The sequence below is a fragment of the Bufo gargarizans genome, chromosome 5 (genome assembly GCF_014858855.1).
Source record: "Bufo gargarizans isolate SCDJY-AF-19 chromosome 5, ASM1485885v1, whole genome shotgun sequence".
Taxonomy (NCBI): Eukaryota; Metazoa; Chordata; class Amphibia; order Anura; family Bufonidae; genus Bufo; species Bufo gargarizans.
The window spans coordinates 88,204,643-88,222,887 of record NC_058084.1 but is presented as its reverse complement, the minus strand read 5'-3'; the positions used below and the strand labels follow the sequence as shown (position 1 = coordinate 88,222,887).

The window sequence follows — 18,245 nt, the reverse complement described above, 5'->3', positions numbered from 1 at the left end:
ACACATTACACCTACAGCAGCTTTATGACATCCCATTCTAAATCCATAAGCATTAATATAAAGTGGTCCTTCTAGCAGGTAAAACAGCTTCCACTATTCTGAGAAAGCTTTTCTCAAAAATGTGGAGTTTGTCTATGTGAATATTTGCCCATTCATCCAGAAGAACACTGAGGTCAGACACTAATGTTGGATGAGAGGGTCTGGCTTGCAATCTCCATTTTAGTTCATCTTAAAGCTGTTCAATGGGACTGAGGTCAAGGCTGTATGCGGCCAGTCAAGTTCTTCTGCACCAAACTCACCCAACCAGGTCTTTATGGACCTTGCTTTGTGACCTGGGGCACAGTCAAGCTGGAAAATAAAATGGCCTTCCCTCAAACTGTTCCCATAAAGTTGGAAGCATACAATTGTCCAGAATGTCTTGGTATGCTGAAGTATTAAAATTTCCCTTCATTGGGACTAACGGGCCTAAGCCAACCCCTGAAAAACAACCCCATATCATTATTCCTCCTCCATCAGACTTTACAGTTGGCACAATGCAGTCAGGCGGATAACATTCACCAAACCCAGACTAGTCCATCAGACTGCCAAATAGAGAAGTCTGATTCTTCACTCCACAGAACATGTTTCCACTGCTCCAGAGTCCAGTGGTGGTGTGCTTTACGGCATTACATCTGACGCTTGGCATTGTGCTTGGTGAAGTGAGGCTTGCATGCAGCTGCTCGACCATGGAAACTCATGCCATGAGGCTCCTGCCGCACAGTTTTTGGCCTGATGGAGGTTTGGACTCTGCAGTTATGAAGTCAGCAGATCATTGGTGACTTTTATGCACTATGTTTCTGAGCACTGGACAACCCTGCTCTAACATTACATGACTTCCACTTCATGAGTGAGTTCCTGTGGTTACTAAATGCTTCCACTATGCAATAATACTACCCATAGCTGATGGTGGAATATCCAGGAAGGAAGAAATTTCATGAACTGACTTGTGGCAGCGGTGGCATCCTATTAAAGGACCACACTGCAATTCAGTGAGCTCTTTAGAACGACCCATTCTTCCACACATGTTTGTAAAAGCAGACTATATGGCTAGGGGTTGGATTTTATACACCTGTGGCAGTGGGACTGAATAAAACACCTGAATTCAGTGATTAAGAGATTTGCCCTAATACTTTTCTCCATATAGTGTATTTTGGACTAAAAATTATTTTTACACTTAGTCTTTATAAAAATTTTTGGCGGTTTGTCTTCTATAGCCTACATGTTTCACTCTCTCAGTAGACAGTTTTTTCTGCTTGTCACTGAAATCTATGAGAGAGCTCCTCTGTCAGCTTGATATATAGCCCTTATCTCTAGTCCCTGTCAGCTCATAAACACTCATTTAATCCAAATTATTAGTATGATCATAATTTAGCTTTAATGAGTGTTTATGAGCTGTTAGGAAAATACAGATAAAGGGTACAAGCGAGCCATCGGAGCTCGGCAACTGATGTGATAGGACGTTTCTGCACGTCTGACAGACAACATTTAGACACACAAGAAGATTTGGGACATTTTAGAGTCTTTCAGAGACAGTGTAAAGATTATGAAGAAAAATATTTAGCTAGGTAGAATGAATTACTAGGTAGAAAGGTTTTATTATTAGGGACAGCATAGTGCCAGTTACATTGTCTGTAGCCAGAGCTGGAGCTGATCATATATAAACTGCTGCGCTACATAAGATCATTTAAAGAGACACTACTTTTTTTTACAAAACCTGTTGCAAAGCTTCTATGGTTCATCAGCATGCAAAAAGCATATTTCCCAGTATCATATATTTTGCTGCACACGTGCGCAATTACACCTTTTTTTCCAAAGGCCTGTTGCAATTTTTCTACCGTGTATACGTGCGCAAATAATCTTATTTTAGTGCATAAATAGTGTATAGTTTGGTTGCACAAGCGTGAGGATGTTAAATTGAACCTGTATTTTTTCCCAAAAAAAACAGTTGCAATTTTTCTACAGTTTATAAGAGTAAAAAGAACTTAAATAAGCATATTTTAGTGTATTTTTACATTTTAAACATTTTGAAAAGGCATAAATACAATGGCATGGCGTGTTTTTAAACATGGCATTTATTAACATCATCAACAATACGTTTACCCATAGCTATATATGTCATTGTCACTCTGAAATTATTTACTATCGCTGTTTTTGTGTTAAAGAACTTGAAGGAGGGGAAAGAGAGAGAGAGAAAAACAAAGAAAAGTGTAAAAAAAAGAAAGAAAAGAAAAAGACAAAGAAATATATGAATCCCAGGAAACATCACAGTGTCATATATTAATCTTCAGACCAGTTGAGCAGTTTTGATTTGGGTAGAATTGATTCAGTAGAATTAGAGATGAGTGAATCTATTTGCAGATTCGTTCCGAATTTCTAATTTCTTAGGCACCAAATTGAACCCAATTTTTTCCGGTTCGATTCGGACGAACCTTGAAAACGACGCCTAGCACTTAAGCAATCAATAGTGTTCTGTCACCACCAGCCAGGAGGTAATTGCAGTCAGTTGCGGCCAAGCAATGTCCTCAGTTTGCAGTAGCAATGGTAAAAGTAGATAAAGTTACACCTTTCAGACCGAGGGGACAGGCGAGGAAAAATGAAAAGATTAACTAAACGAGATAGGAGCTTTCATAAAAAACAACTGTGTTTTAAAGGACTAAAGGGGGTTGTATACCGATTTCCAGGGCAAGTGGAGCAACTTTGGTTCAGAACGAATAGATTCGGACCAGAACCAAACGTTTTGAAAAATTTGGAGAATCTGAAACGTACCGAATATTGGAAGATTCGCTCATCTCTAGTTAGAATCTGCCCTGAAAATAATTTCAAGAAATTCGCTCATCTATAATAACGATCAATTGGAAAAATCATTTTCGGCACAAGCTAAGTATAATGCAATAATAAAAAAAATTCCCCCAAAGGTTTCCATAGCCTATAACTTTTTGTTACATCATATAGATACACCAGTTTACACTGCACTGTTTTACCATAAGTGAACACCTGAATATAAAAAAATATAAAAATAAAACACGTCTAATCTGAGCAATTTAATTTTAATCAGGAAATGATGTCAGTTTTTTGGCCTTTCCTCAAGAGGTACTAAGCCAAGTAGATAATGAATGAATGACTTGTAAAATACAGTTCTTAGTATGCATGTGCAGGCTTGCACTATGATATCATTTGACATTTAACGGATGCACAAAAATTCAGAACACAGGAAACGGTATAAAGCAAAAAGGAAAAATACAGAATATAAAAACAGGCAAAAGCCCCATAATTATGATAGCCACCATCAAAAATTTTAGGTTTTTTTCTCAGAATTAAATATTGATGATCTATCCACAGGATAAGTCATCAATATCAGATTAGTGGAGATCCAACTCCCAGCACCCCTGCCAATCAGCTGTTTGAAGGGACCGCAGAGAAGCACTGCAGCCTTTTTATACTAAACCAAGCATAGGTACATTGTATAGCTGCTGTGCTTAGTATTGCAGCTCAATTGTGTTCACTTAAACTATAATTTGCTGCAGAAAGGTCATGTGCCCGGTGAACTTGACGTCACAGGCTTAGGAAGAGGTAGTAATGCTCACCCGAGAGCCACAGCCTCTTCAAACAGGTGATCAGTAGGGGTGCCAGAGGGCTGACCCTCAACAATCTGATATTAATTTGGCAGGAAGCACATGGATTTCTGCACTCCTCATTCAGATGAATGGAACTAATTTTTCAGTCACAGAGATTTTCAGCAAGAAAATATGCCACGTGTGAAGGAACAGCAAATGTGGAAGATACCAGTGATCTGCTTATTACATGCTGCCTCCTGTATATGTGATGCCAATTAATGTGCCTTATGCCACTGTGAGATGCCGTTATGATAAGTAATGAATGCTCCACTGTGGGTTTAATGCCCTAAGTATCTATGCCACGTATAAGATGTATATTGTGATCGATGATGTCACAGGTAGCCTATGGCTAGGAAAATGCCCATGGTAGCCATATACCCTCAGACAGGATATTGAAGGGCACTGCATCCATGTAGCTGTCTAGCATGATCCTGTAGTTGATAAACAGAGGTGCCAGAAGTTGTAGAGAACACTGAAGCTGTTGGTATAGAGAGGTATAGAGAGGGCCAGCTGTACTGCATAGTAGTTAGCTAGCAAGTGGAGGTGACTGACGCTCACAAATTGCCGCACTGTTGGGAGACTCTCTTGCAAACCACCAAACTTGTTGCCCCATGTGAAAACGACTGTTCCAAGTGACAACTGTGATCGCCTGATCCCCTGCCATCCTTGAGTGGGGAGCCATTCATGCCCCGTGCTCGTGGACAGTTCTAGATCTTGCACAATAGCATATTTCAGGCACTAACAACACAAATGCAATCACACTCTGCAACCAGCACTCTGCCCTGCCTCTATGCTGGACGTTGAACGAGGCACCAGTGTACATCCTGGCCAAAGCGAAATAAGCCACTCACCACGTCAAGGTCGCCTCTATGAGTGGTCCCTAACACTAGTTCCTACCTGTTATGGGCCATGACAGCCACACAAAGTCCAGGGAGCGCAGGTACAGCATGCACGCCAGGCACACTCTGCTTTTAATCCCGTCCGGTGCCATTACAGCTTCCATCGGATCCAGGGATGCAAGTACCAACATGCATGCTGAGCCCACTATATACTTCTCCTGGAGCCAAATGGCTACTGGTAGGCGCTATGAAAGAAGACTCAGTTTTATACTGACTTTAAAACCAGCCTCCAGGGCAGACTAACTGGTCAGGTGTGCATGACTGCATGGAGATCGCCACGCCTCCAATATATACTACAAAGAAAAAAATGTAGGGGGTTCAGTCAGCACAACCCTGTATGCAGGTGCACATTGCTATGGCGAAATACACATACAAACGCAAAAACACAAATGCAATCGCACTCTGCAACCAGCACTCTGCCCTGCCTCTATGCTGCCCGTGGACAGTTCTAGATCTTGCACAATAGCATATTTCAGGCACTGTGGACAGTTCTAGACCTTACACTATAACATGTATCAGGCCCTGGAGATAGCTCTAGACCTTGCACCCTAGACATAGGTGGATTGGCCATAGACCCTACAGGGGAATTTCCCGGTGGGCCAATGCCCAGGGGACCACTTAATACCTCCTTTTGGCTATCAACAAGGTACATAAGGATCTGATGCTCCCAGCATTAACTAATGTAGGAGCATCAGTCTCTTATGCACCTGGCCAGTGCCCTCTGGAATTAAATTATATTCCCCTCAGGACGATGATACAGCTCCATACTGTGGGGCGAGCAGCAGTATTTTGTGCTGCACTGTGGTACCTGGTTCTGCTACGGCATTATATTTTTCTGCACTGTGGTATTTGGTTCTGCTGGGGTGGTATTTTGTCCTGCACTATGGTATTACTGGGCCTGCCTATGTCTGTTGTCCCACCTACAATATGAGGCCAATTGTATTTTTTTTTTTTTTCCAGGGACACTATAAGTTCCCAGTCCGTCCCTGCATGTTAACGTATGTATGGCATCGTCAGATGTATCCATTTAACGTATATGTTTTTTGTATACGTTAAATATGGGACTAAATCATGATCTGAACCCAGACAAAAAAGACTTGAAAGTTTGAAAATCACTTAATCCAGACAATGTACTGTTAAAGGGCATCTGTCAGCAGATTTGTACCTATGACACTGGCTGACCTGTTACATGTGCACTTGGCAGCTGAAGGCATCTGTTGGTCCCATGTTCATATGTGTCCGCATTGCGGAGAAAAATTATGTTTTATTATATGCAAATGAGCCTCGAGGAGCATCGGGGGTGTTGCCATTACACCTAGAGACTCTGCTCTCTCTGCAACTGCCACGCCCTCTCCTCTTTGATTGAGAGGGAAAATGTCATCAGACCTGGTGTAGAGGGCGCGGCAGTTGCAGAGAGAGCTGAGCCTCCAGGTGTAACGGCAACACGCCTGTTGCTCCTAGAGCCTAATATGCATATAATTAAACATAATTTTTCTCAGCAATGCAGACACATATGAACATGGGAACAACACAGACGCCTTCAGCTGCCAAGTGCACATGTAACAGGTCAGCCAGTGTCATAGGTACAAAACTGCTGACAGATGCCCTTTAAATCTTCACATGTATAAAAGACCATTTCAACTAAACTAGTTTTTGATCTTGGGTTTATGTGTGTCAGGCTGAAAGAATGAAAAACCCACAATATGATTCACTTTTTATTCGGTCTGTGGTGTTTCCTGTATAACTCTGCAAGCTAAGCAGTAACGTTCCGCCAACAATTATGTTCCTGCTGCACAGATCTGCGCCAGCGCTGTAGAGTAGTATTGGAAGAACAGCCAAGAGGATCTCATTACTTGAACGGCGCAGACTATATCTTTTGCAATTATGGAGACTTATTGGCCAGCATAATCTGCAGATGCTCTTTCGAAGACTTAGGAGAACAATTCATTAGCAGAACAGGAAGAGCAGCGAGGAAACACTTTCACTCTTTTTTTTTCGCTCTCCTCGCCTTTTCTCTGCACGCCTGCTGAAATACCTGGGAGGCTCTTCTGTTAATTAAAGGAAAAAAATGGGACGGGATTTTGCTGTTTTATTCAGCCAAAGTACAGTATGTCTCAGTCACACCCTGTGCCTCTGAGACTGGTCATGTGACCTGATGATGTCACCTAAACTGTAACGCAGAAACAATGTTACTGATGGATGGAGCACAGTAATCTAATGGGAGGCTACGCTAAGCTGAGAAAATGTACATTTTAGTCTGTTACCAGGAAATTTTTAATTAAACCACAATGCAAGCAGGGCTAGCTCAGCTGAATGTAATGATACCTTTCGCTTAGCAATTAGTTGCTTCATTCTGGAGGAAAGGTACTTTTAATCCATATGCAAATGAGCAGTTAAAAGAAATCTCTCAGTGCACTTAAAGGGAGTCGGTCACCAGCGACTGTTTGTATGGACACACAGCTGTGCTTCACCTGATGCTGCTTTTCTTTTGTTGATCCGAGGCTCTGTTCCTGAGTTATGATATCTTTTCCTAATATGCAAATTAGGCCTCTGGTGCAATGAGGGTGTCATCATTGTCCTTGTTGCACCCAAGCTCCACTCATTACTGTGGTCAGCCCCTCCCTGGCTGCTTTGTCAATGTATTTTTGCTGGTCAGAAGCAACAGAGTAAAGAATGCCGAAGTACCAGACATGGACAATAGACATGAGTTGAGCTATTTCTGGGAGAAGAAAAACAGACCTTTGTGCTAAACTTATGCAACGGGCGCCTCCCCCCAGGGCCAAACTATAACGCACAGGTGTAGTAATGCTGAGTAGTTAAGTGCGGCCTAAAATGTCTCTTTATGTGTGTCACGGTGCTCCTACCTGGATACCGCTGGACCCCAGGCTTTGGCTCTGAAGCAATAAATAGGGGGAATAATTGAGGAATTTGAAAGAAAGATTGAGTCCAGACCTTGTAGGTAGTTGAACAGCAGATTTACCTTAATAAATATTAATCAGAAACAGTCTTCAAGCTTTGTCTTGGTTCCAGCAGGCTTTAGCATTAAACTGGCAGGCAAACTCCACTGCTATAGCTTTCTCTCTGACTCTGCTGTACTGACAGGCTTGCTGTATAACTTAGCTTCTTCTGTATACTGCACTCTCTCTCTGTAGTCTGGCTTTAGGTTATACCAAGGAATTTTCCTCCTGGCGCCTGAGGCTTCAAGATTTGGCCTCCATGGTACAGGCTTCAAGCTTTGGTCTTCCCATAGCAGGGGGTAAGCTAATCTGTAATTCTAGATAAAGCGGGTGGTCGTCAAACTAATTAATCACTGTCACCGAAGTACGACTACCTAAAATTTAACCTTTATTTTGGTCAACTAAAAATGAAAATTCCCTAAAGAAGGGAACACATATAGTGCAAAAAACAAACACAACAAAAACACAAAACAATTTACACGCGAAAGAGCAGGATCAGACAAGCGGATCAAAATGAGGAAGATGAAGGGGAGGAACGCATCAAGGCAACCTGTGCCATATCAGTATCTGTCCCTATGATGTCCCTGTTTGACTCCTCAGCCCGGAGATGTGTCTTAATGGTAGGCACACTCCGTCCACGTACCTATGCTGTCTATCCTTATGGTGCCCTTTGTATACTATCCCATATGGATATCTGGGTAATAGTATATGTAATAGATATCAGTTGTACAATCACGTGTCCCGACGCGTTTCCCCCCTTCCTCTCATTGAAGGGGTTCATCAGGGGACAAAAACAAATGTCAATCAAACACAACAAGTGTTCAACAGATATCCGTAAAGATGGATTATTGATCTGGAGGCCACAACCAAAACGAGTTCACTAGATATAAAAGAATCCGCACACGGTTATATTATAATAAACCAACTCCCCAACAGTCAGAGATGTACTTAGCTGGTAGTCTAGATGGGGATCCAAATCAACGGTCCAGGGTGAACGTCTTGGAAAGGGCCTCCAGGGGGCAAAATATGATGTAGATTTAGTTGACCAAAATAAAGGTTAAATTTTAGGTAGTCGTACTTCGGTGACGGTAAGCTAATCTGACTAGAACTTCTGCCCTACCCTTCCTGCTGGAAGTAGGATGCGACCACTTTTCTCCAAAGGAGGGTTAGAATGGAATCGTAAGTTCCATTATATTTACATACAGTTCTGCCGTGTTTGCAGTAAACCAGGTGCTGTAAACCAGGCGCATTACATGTGAACATAACAAAAATACCAAACTTCAAAAAAGCAAAATTTAGCCAACTAAGAGAGGCCATAGGCCTAACTAACTGGGACGAAGTCCTCAAAAATAAAGATACAGCCACAAAATGGGATATTTTTAAAAGCATCCTAAAATTTAATTGTGAGAGGTACATACCGTATGGGAATAAAAGGTTAAGGAACAAGAAGAAACCAATGTGGATAAACAGAACTGTAAAGAAACCAATGAATGACAAAAAGAAAGCATTTAAATCCCTAAAACAGGAGGGTTGTGAGGAAGCACTGAAAAAAATAGACTATGTAAAAAACAAATAAAAGCGGCCAAACTAGAGACCGAGATATTAATTGCCAACGAGAGCAAAACTAACCCTAAAATGTTCTTCAATTATATAAATGGTAAAAAGTATAAATCTGAAGGTGTCGGCCCTTTACAGAGTGATGAGGGGGGAGTTTCAGAGAGCGATGAGGAGAAAGCAAAGCTAATAAAAAAAAAAAATCTCCACTGTATTCACTGAAGAAAATAACCTGTCAGATGAAATGCAGAATGTAAAAGTAAATTTCCCATTTAAAGTGCCCTGTCTGACCCAGGAAGAATTACAGCAGCGTCCTAAAAAGATTTAAATAGACAAATTTCCAGGGCCAGATGGCATACACAGCCATATCCTAAGAGAATTAAAGGGAACCTGTCACTTCAAAATTGCATCTACACCCCCCAGCAGTACCTCATAGTAGCCCGCAGCCTGTTAATAATCATATGTTTCATCCTGTTGTCCGATGCTGTGTAAGTTAAAAAAAAATAAGTTTTATTCTCCATCAGCGCTGTAGTGCCGGCCAGCTTGAAGTCAAGGGGGTAGCGGCCTCCTTGCTTCAAGTCAAGGTAACCATGCCCTCTAACCGTCCCCTCTTGCCTGAGAGTGACAGCCTGCAGTGCGGCCGCGATTCCCCAAGTCTCGCACATACGCATTGCGCCGCTGAAACCCGGCTAACAGCGGCAGCAGGAGATGGGATAGCGCATTACTGCAGAGCGCACCGCGCATGCGCAAGACTTGGGGGATCTTGGCCGCACTGCAGGCTGTCACTCTTAGGCAAGAGGGGACAGTTAGGGGGCGTGGTTATCTTGACTTGAAGCAAGGAGGCCGTTGCCCTCTTGAATTCAAGCTGGCCGGCACTATAGCGCTGATGGAGAATAAAACTGCATTTTTTTTAACTTACGCAGCATCGGACAACATTATGAAACATCTGATTATTAACAGGCTGCGGGCTACTATGAGGTACTGCTGGTGGGTGTAGATGCATTTTTGAGGTGACAGGTTCCCTTTAAGTAATGTCATAGCTAGACCCTTATTTCTGATATTTGCGGACTCTATACTGACAGGGAATGTTCCACAGGATTGGCGCATAGCAAATGTGGTGCCAATATTCAAAAAAGGTCCAAAAACAGAGCCCGGAAACTATAGGCCGGTAAGTTTAACATCCGTCGTGGGTTAACTGTTTGAAGGTTTTCTAAGAGATGCTATCTTAGAGTACCTCAACGAAAATAATCAAATAATGCCATATCAGCATGGCTTCATGAGGGATGTCAAACTAATTGAATCAGTTTCTATGAGGAGGTAAAGTTCTAGACTTGACAGCGGCGAATTAATGCATGTCGTATATCTGGACTTCTCCAAAGCATTTGACACTGTACCACATAAAAGGTTAGTATATAAAATGAGAATGCTCGGACTGTCACTAGTGGGGTACCTCAGGGGTCAGTATTGGGCCCTATCCTCTTCAATATATTAATGATCTTGTAGAAGGCTTGCATAGTAAAATATAAATTTTTGCAGATGACACTAAACTATGTAAAGTCATTGACACTGAAGAGGACAGTATACTGCTACAGAGGGATCTGGATAGATTGGAGGCTTGGACAGAGAAGTGGCAGATGAGGTTTAACACTGACAAATGTAAGGTTATGCACATGGGTAGGAATAATGCAAGTCACCCGTACATACTAAATGGTAAAACCCTGGGTAACACTGACATGGAAAAGGACCTAGGAATTTTAGTGAACAGCAAACTAAGCTGTAGAAACCAGTGTCAGGCAGCTGCTGCCAAGGCCAATAAAATAATGGGCTGCATCAAAAGGGGCATAGATGCCTGTGATGAGAACATAGTCCTACCACTTTACAAATGACTAGTCAGACCACACATGGAGTACTGTGTACAGTTCTGGGCTCCAGTGAACAAGGCAGACATAGCAGAGCTGGAGAGGGTCCAGAGGAGGGCAACTAAAGTAATAACTGGAATGAGGGAACTACAGTATCCTGAAAGATTATCAAAATTAGGGTTATTCACTTTAGAAAAAAAACGACTGAGGGGAGATTTAATTACTATGTATAAATATATCAGGGGTCAGTGCAGAGATTTATCCCATCATCTATTTATCCCTAGGACTGTGACTGTGACGAGGGGACATCCTCTGCGTCTGGAGGAAAGAAGGTTTGTACACAAACATAGAAGAGGATTCTTTACGGTAAGAACAGTGAGAATATGGAACTCTCTGCCTGAGGAGGTGGTGATGGTGAGTTCACTAAGGCTACTTTCACACTTGCGGTAGAGTGATCTGGCAAACAGTTCCGTCGCCAGGACTGCCTGCCGGATCTGTCAAAACGTATGCCAACTGTTGGCATTTTAAGACTGATCAGGATCCTGATCCGTCTTAAAAATGCATTGCAAGAACGGATCCGTCTGTCCCTTTGTCATACGGACAAACGGATCAGTTTAGATTGTCACATTTTTTCGGTCTGCACATGCGTAGACCGGAAGGACGGGTCCGGCATTCTGGTATTTTGAATAATACATTCCTACGGAAAAAAATGCCTTCAGGCAAGTCCTACTTCTTTTTTAGCCGGAGATAAAACCGTAGCATGCTGCGGTTTTATCTTTGTCCTGATCAGTCAAAAAGACCGAACTGAAGACATCCTGATGCATTCTGAACGGATTGCTCTCCATTCAGAATGCATGGGGATAAAACTGATCAGTTCTTTTCCATTATAGAGCCCCTAGGACGGAACTCTATGCCGGAAAAGAAAAACACAAGAGTGAAAGTACCCTAAAAGAGTTCAAAGGCCTGGATGTATTTCTGGAGTTAAATAATATCACAGACTATAGCTACTAGAGAGGGGTCGTTGATCCAGGGAGTTATCTGATTGCCTGAATGGAGTCGGGAAGGAATTTTTTTCCCCTTCAGTGGGGGAAATTAGCTTCTACCTCACAGTTTTTTTTTTTGCCTTCCTCTGGATCAACTTGCAGGATAACAGGCTGAACTGGATGGACAAATGTCTTTTTTCGGCCTTATATACTATGTTACTAGGTATGTCCTTATATTAAATGTCAAGGTGAAAAAGAGAGAAAGAAAACGAATGTGTTTAGTCCTCTTCTCACTCTTGGTAGTGTGGGATGGGAATCTAAGAATGTATTTTTGTCATTTACCAGTAGTACCCGATTTCTCCTGCCTGCCAAGGTGGCGCTAGGCTCCAAAACTGTGGGAATTGAAGTATTTATTGACAGTGGGGCAGGGGTGGACAGTGGGGCCTAGTGGATGGCCAATTTGTCCGTATGCATGGTTTGACAAGCACATTAGACAAAAATATTTTGGTGTTTGCGATTGATTCCGCTCCACTCTCACAAAAGTATTTGTCACAAATTGTGCAGGACATTCACCTAAAGGTGGGAGATTCTCATCAAGAATCTATTTCATGTTTTGTGCTGAAGGGTCTGCCTGCTCCTCTGGTGCTAGGTTCACCGTGGTTATCCAAACATAATCCTACCATCATTTGGCAAGCGAGACAGATTCTTGATTGGAGTGGTTTTTGCATAGACAACTGTCTTAGCACATCGCTTTCTGTTGTAACCACTAAAATTGTACCTTCTTTTATTTCAGATTTTTCTTATGTATTCTCTGAAAGTGGAGACCAGGAGTTACCTCTATATCGGGAGTATGATTGCCCCGTCAACCTTATTCCCGGAGCTAGATTGCCCAAGTCTCGGTTGTATAATCTTTCTGAACCCGAAAGAGTAGCCATGCGAGAATAGATCACTGAGAGTTTGGCTAAAGGTAATATTAAACCATCCAAATCACCAGCGGCTACAGGGTTCTTATTTGTAAAAAAGAAGGACGGAACCCTTAGGTCATGTTTAAACTTCTGTGAGCTAAATCGCATTACTGTCCGTGATCCCTATCCCCTTCTATTGATTCCAGATTTGTTCAATCAGATTGTCGGTACCAAGGTGTTCTCTAAATTGGATTTGAGGGGGGCGTATAATCTGGTAAGGATCAAGGAGGGGGATGAATGGAAGATGGCCTTTAATACCCCTAAAGGTCATTTTCAGAATCTGGTCATGCCTTTTGGGTTGACCAATGCTCCTGCTGTTTTTCAACATTTCATCAATGACATCTTTCATCATCTGGTAGGCAGGTTTGTGGTGGTATATGGATGATATTTTAATTTATTCCCCCAACATGGGGAAGCATCAGGATGACGTGAGACAGGTCTTACAGATCCTAAGGGAGAATAAATTGTATGCTAAGATGGAGAAGTGTGTATTTGTGGTTCCGGAAGTGCAATTCCTGGGGTACCTGCTCTTATCTTTGGGTTTTCGTATGGATCAGGAAAAAGTCCTGCTGTGTTGGACTGGGATCGACCCGAAAATCTGAAAGCGCTCATGTGATTTTTGGGGTTCACCAACTTCTACCGTAAATTTATCTTGAATTACTCGACTGTTGTTAAACCATTAACGGATATGACTAAGAAAGGTGTGGATTTCTCATTCTGGTCTGATGAGGCATTACAAGCCTTTTCAGCTGTGCTTCAGCTCCTCTACTGGTGCAACCTGAGGTGTCACAGCCATTTATTGTGAAAGTTGACGCATCCGGGGTAGGGGTTGGAGCAGTCTTGTTTCAGGGTCCTTCTCCTAGCAAATGGCGCTCATGTGCTTTTTTTCCTCTAAAAAACTCTCTATTGCTGAAATAAATGATTTAGGTAATAGAGAGTTGCTGGCCATTAAGTTGGCTTTTGAGGAATGGCATCATTGGTTGGAAGGAACGATTCATTCCATTACGGTAATTACTTATCACAAAAATCTGGCCTATCTTCATTGTATCCACCCTTTATCCTGAACTTGAGGCAGAGGTGTTGGAGGCCCAGGGAAATGCACCTAATTCTTGACCTCCAGGGAAGTTGTTTGTTCCTTCGAACTACGGCACAAGGTGTTTCAAGAACATCACAGCACTGTTCTTACGGGACACCATGGGAGCAGATCGACGGTTGATCTCATTCTCTTGAGATTCTGGTGGCCAGGGTTACATAATTGTGTTGAGGGTTATGTGGCAGCTTGTGAGACTTGTGCGCGTGCCAAGGTGACACATATTCGGCCGACCGTGGACTCATTTGTCCATGGACTTTATCACAGATTTACTGAATTCCTCAGGGAAAACCAGTGATTCTGGTGGTTGTTGATCGCTTCAGTAAGATGTCGCGCTTTATAGCATTATCAGGTCTACCTAATGGTAAAACTCTCTTAACATTGTGAAACTACACGGTATCTCCTCTGATGTGGTGTCTGATAGAGGGACTCAGTTTGTTTCCAAACTCTGGAAGGCGTTCTGTGCTCGCCTGGGGGTACAATTGTCCTTCTTTTCGGCCTTTCATCCTCAGTCGAACAGACAGACTGAGCGCACTAACCAGAATCTGGAGACTTATTTGAGATGTTTTGTCTCGGAGAATCAGGAGGAGTGGTCTTTATTTTTGTCGTTGGCTGAGTTTGCCATAAATAACCGTAGCAGGAGTCCACTGATAAGTCACTGTTTTTCAGAGCATATGGGTCCCATCCGCAGTTTGGCACATTTTCTGGTACTGAGACTTCTGGTATACCGGAAGAGGAAAGATTTTCCTCTTTGTTGTCATCTATTTGGCGGAAAATTCAAAACAAATAAAAAAAAATGGGCAAAAAGTATAAACGTATGGCTGACAAGAGACGTATGAGTGGTCCGGACCTGAAAGTGGGTGATCCTGTGTGGCTGTCCACAAGAAACATTAAGTTGAAGGTACCTTCTTGAAAGTTGGGACCAAGGTTTATTGGGCCGTATAAGATCTCTTCCATTATTAATCCGGTTGCTTTTCGTCTTGAACTTCCGCAGGCTTTAAAAATTCATAATGGTTTTCACAAATCATTACTGAAAAGATATGTCGAACCTGCTGAACTGTCCTCCTTACCTCCGGCTCCAGTCATGGTGGACGGTAATCTTGAATTTCTGATTGCCAGGATAGTGAACTCACGATTTCTCCGTCGATCTCTTCAGTATCTCGTGCACTGGAAAGGTTACGGTCCAGAGGAAATAAAGTGGGTTCCTGCGACCAACATAAATGCCAGTCACCTTGAGAAGGCCTTTCACAGGAAGCATCCTGATAAAGTCGGCCCTGGGTGCCCGGAGGTCACGCGTAGAGGGGGGGGGGGGGGGTACAGTCATGGTCCCTCCCATGACAGAGGTGAGAAGATTGGAGAGACTGGCGGCACGTGAGGATATCTGACAGTCTTTCTGTTTTCTCCTTTCATTGTTGTGTTTGGTAATTTCCACCGTTCTTGTCAGGTGCAGCTTGTAGTCATTACTGAGGCCCTATTTCAGGCATGTCCAAACTGCGGCCCTCCAGCTGTTGCGAAACTACAACTCTCAGCATGCTTTAATAGCTGTAAGCTATCCAGGCATGCTGGGAGTTGTAGTTTTGGAACAGCTGGAGGGCTGCAGTTTGGACATGCCTGCCCTATTTAGATCTGACTCACACTGCTTACCATGCGGATGATATTTCCTGTTGGAGTTGGTTGAGCTAGTGTGTTGTTCCTTTGGATCTCCTGCTCCTCCATTCTACTTTAGCTAAGTGCATTTTGTCTTGCATTTTGTTGTTCGCTTGTGTGTGTTGTTGTCTAGGCCTCAGGGAGACGCTGGTTCCTTCATCTGGGAAGGAACCAGTAGTCTCATTCCCTGCCACCATTCTTGAGCCTTCCAGGGTCTTCAGCCTAGGTTCCGGTGTATGAGTATTTCCACCTTCAGGGTCTACTCATACTGGCAGGAGTCAGGGAGAGGTCTAGGGATTCCTAGGAGGTCACCGTCCCTCTCCCTTAGCTTTGAGGTCTAGACTCCAGTCTATTCCTTCTGTGTGTCATCCCCTCCCCATTACTCGTGACAACTGGGCCAGAGTGGTATATAGAGCGTGGGGGTGTCATGTACTGTAATCTCTCCACGATACTATGAGATGCCCGCAAATAGAAGGGTGGCTTTATCCTGTAATCCCTTCCCAGCACCAAGGTCTATATAAAGCTTTTTGCACGGTCACCTTGATGACTAAACAGGTAGCTAAACATACATATCTATAAGGCTGCGCACTAAGTCTTAAGACACACCAAAGTAGGAGGAGGAGCCGCGGTTCTCTCACAGAACTCCCATGAGGGTTAATCCCTTTACACACACATTTTTAGCAGCGGGGTTTCCCTTAACGTTGTTATACCTAGTTGTGACTCTACATTGTCCTCAGAGGCAGTCCATATGAGCTAGAAAGCAGGGCGCTAGCTATCTGGCTAACTATATAAAGTCCAAAGTCCACTTAAAAGTGCATAGGATCACAGTGTTGTACATGTAAAAGAGTACATACAATGGGCTAAATACTTGAACGTTGCTTAAACGGTAAAACATACGTGCAAAAGTTGTGCAAATATATATAATGCAATAACATTTACATTAGTCTTTTTTCAAATGCACATTAGTGCACCAAACTGGAACAAATAGTTCTAAAGTAATTTGTAATCCGCATGAGGTAGCAATATCATAATTTGTAATCCACATGGGTATGCATAGAATAGCAGCAATTTTAATGAGAACCCTTTTAGAAAAATGGGGTTCTCGCTTAACCTGAGAAGGGGGAAAAAAGTAATTCGGCACTGACTTGCGCACCTGGGGGATGTTTCTGCAGATGGGGGGAGTCCTTACAAACATGTCCATCTGGATGAGGGCCAAACCATGGGCAACAAACAAGCAAAATAGCCAACACGTCCTCACCCTTCAGGAGTAGTCCAAGATGTGCCTCCCATTAGTCCATGATCATTCTGGCTTGATCTTCAAAGGAAAGGAGCTCCTTAGAGGAGGTTCCTGAAGTCCTCCTCACTGCTGCTGCTGAAGGACATGAGAGGGCGCTCCAGCCAATTGTATGCAAGACTGGCTGCTGTGGTGGATCTCCACTGACCTCTGGTGGAGGACTCTGGTAATGACCGGCTGTTCACACTAGCTGCGGCAATTTGTTGCTTAACGGGGCCAGAACCTCCTACCGGGGCAGGGGAGCTCAGAATCTCCGGCTGTAGGGGCTGTGGCCAAGGGATCTCCAGTGGTGGTGATGGAGCCCTGGAAACTCTTGCTGCAGTGGACACCATCTTCCACGGGAGCTGGTAGTTGGCGACCGCCGGGTTGTAGGAAAACACGGTAGTGGACAGGCATCCCAGCTGGACAGTTGGCAAACCCAGGATCAGAAGCTCCAGCTGAGGCTGTAGCTTCTCTTGGAAGCGGAGGACTCCCTCCGCGGTCTCCTGGAGGCAGCGCACGTGGTCTGCGGCGGCTGAATCCTCCTGCCAGCACTCAGCTGCTGGCAACGGGACAAATGATTTGGATAGCAAGGTCACCCTGGTGGCGAACGGTTCCTTGAGGGAGCCCATGGGGGTGTACTCCACGTGGTCCCACGCGTACAAGTTGTGACGGGCCTGGGGCAGGTAGGGGCGTTTCACTGTCGCTCCGCAATAAATGTAGTAAAGTCATTTTTCATGGGGTTCTCTGTAAATCTATTGGCCTGTAGCATAAAGGCATGCAAGTAAATCCTGTTTGTGATGCCAATTGCAACTTGAGCATCCCCCCAGGGCCCTACTATAACGCGTGACCCAGGTGTAGGATTGCCGAGTGGTATAGTGCGGCCTAAAATGTCTCTTTATGTGTGTCACGGTGCTCCTACCTGGATACCGCTGGACCCCAGGCTTTGGCTCTGAAGCAATAAATAGGGGGAATAATTGAGGAATTTGAAAGAAAGATTGAGTCCAGACCTTGTAGGTAGTTGAACAGCAGATTTACTTGAATAAACGTTCATCAGAAACAGTCTTCAAGCTTTGTCTTGGTCCCAGCAGGCTTTAGCATTAAACTGTCAGGCAAACTCCACTCTGCTATATCTTTCTCTGACTCGGTCGTGTGAATGCTCCCTAATCCTGGAAGTCAGCGCTGGAACTACAGCTCTCTGCATTGTGTGTAGTGGGCGGAGCTGTTTAGATAGATATGAGATAGATAGATAGATAGGAGATAGATAGATAGATAGATAGATAGATAGATAGATAGATAGGAGATACATAGATAGATAGGAGATACATAGATAGATATGAAATAGATAGATAGATACGAGATAGA

The 18,245-nt window shown here is 43.5% G+C and overlaps 1 protein-coding gene across 1 annotated transcript in view; it reads right to left on the bottom strand.

Annotated features, from left to right (window-relative positions):
* LAPTM4B (lysosomal protein transmembrane 4 beta) overlaps nt 1-18,245 on the bottom strand; it is a 96,121-nt gene that overhangs the window by 27,883 nt on the left and 49,993 nt on the right. The gene's annotated exons all lie outside the window — the stretch shown is intronic.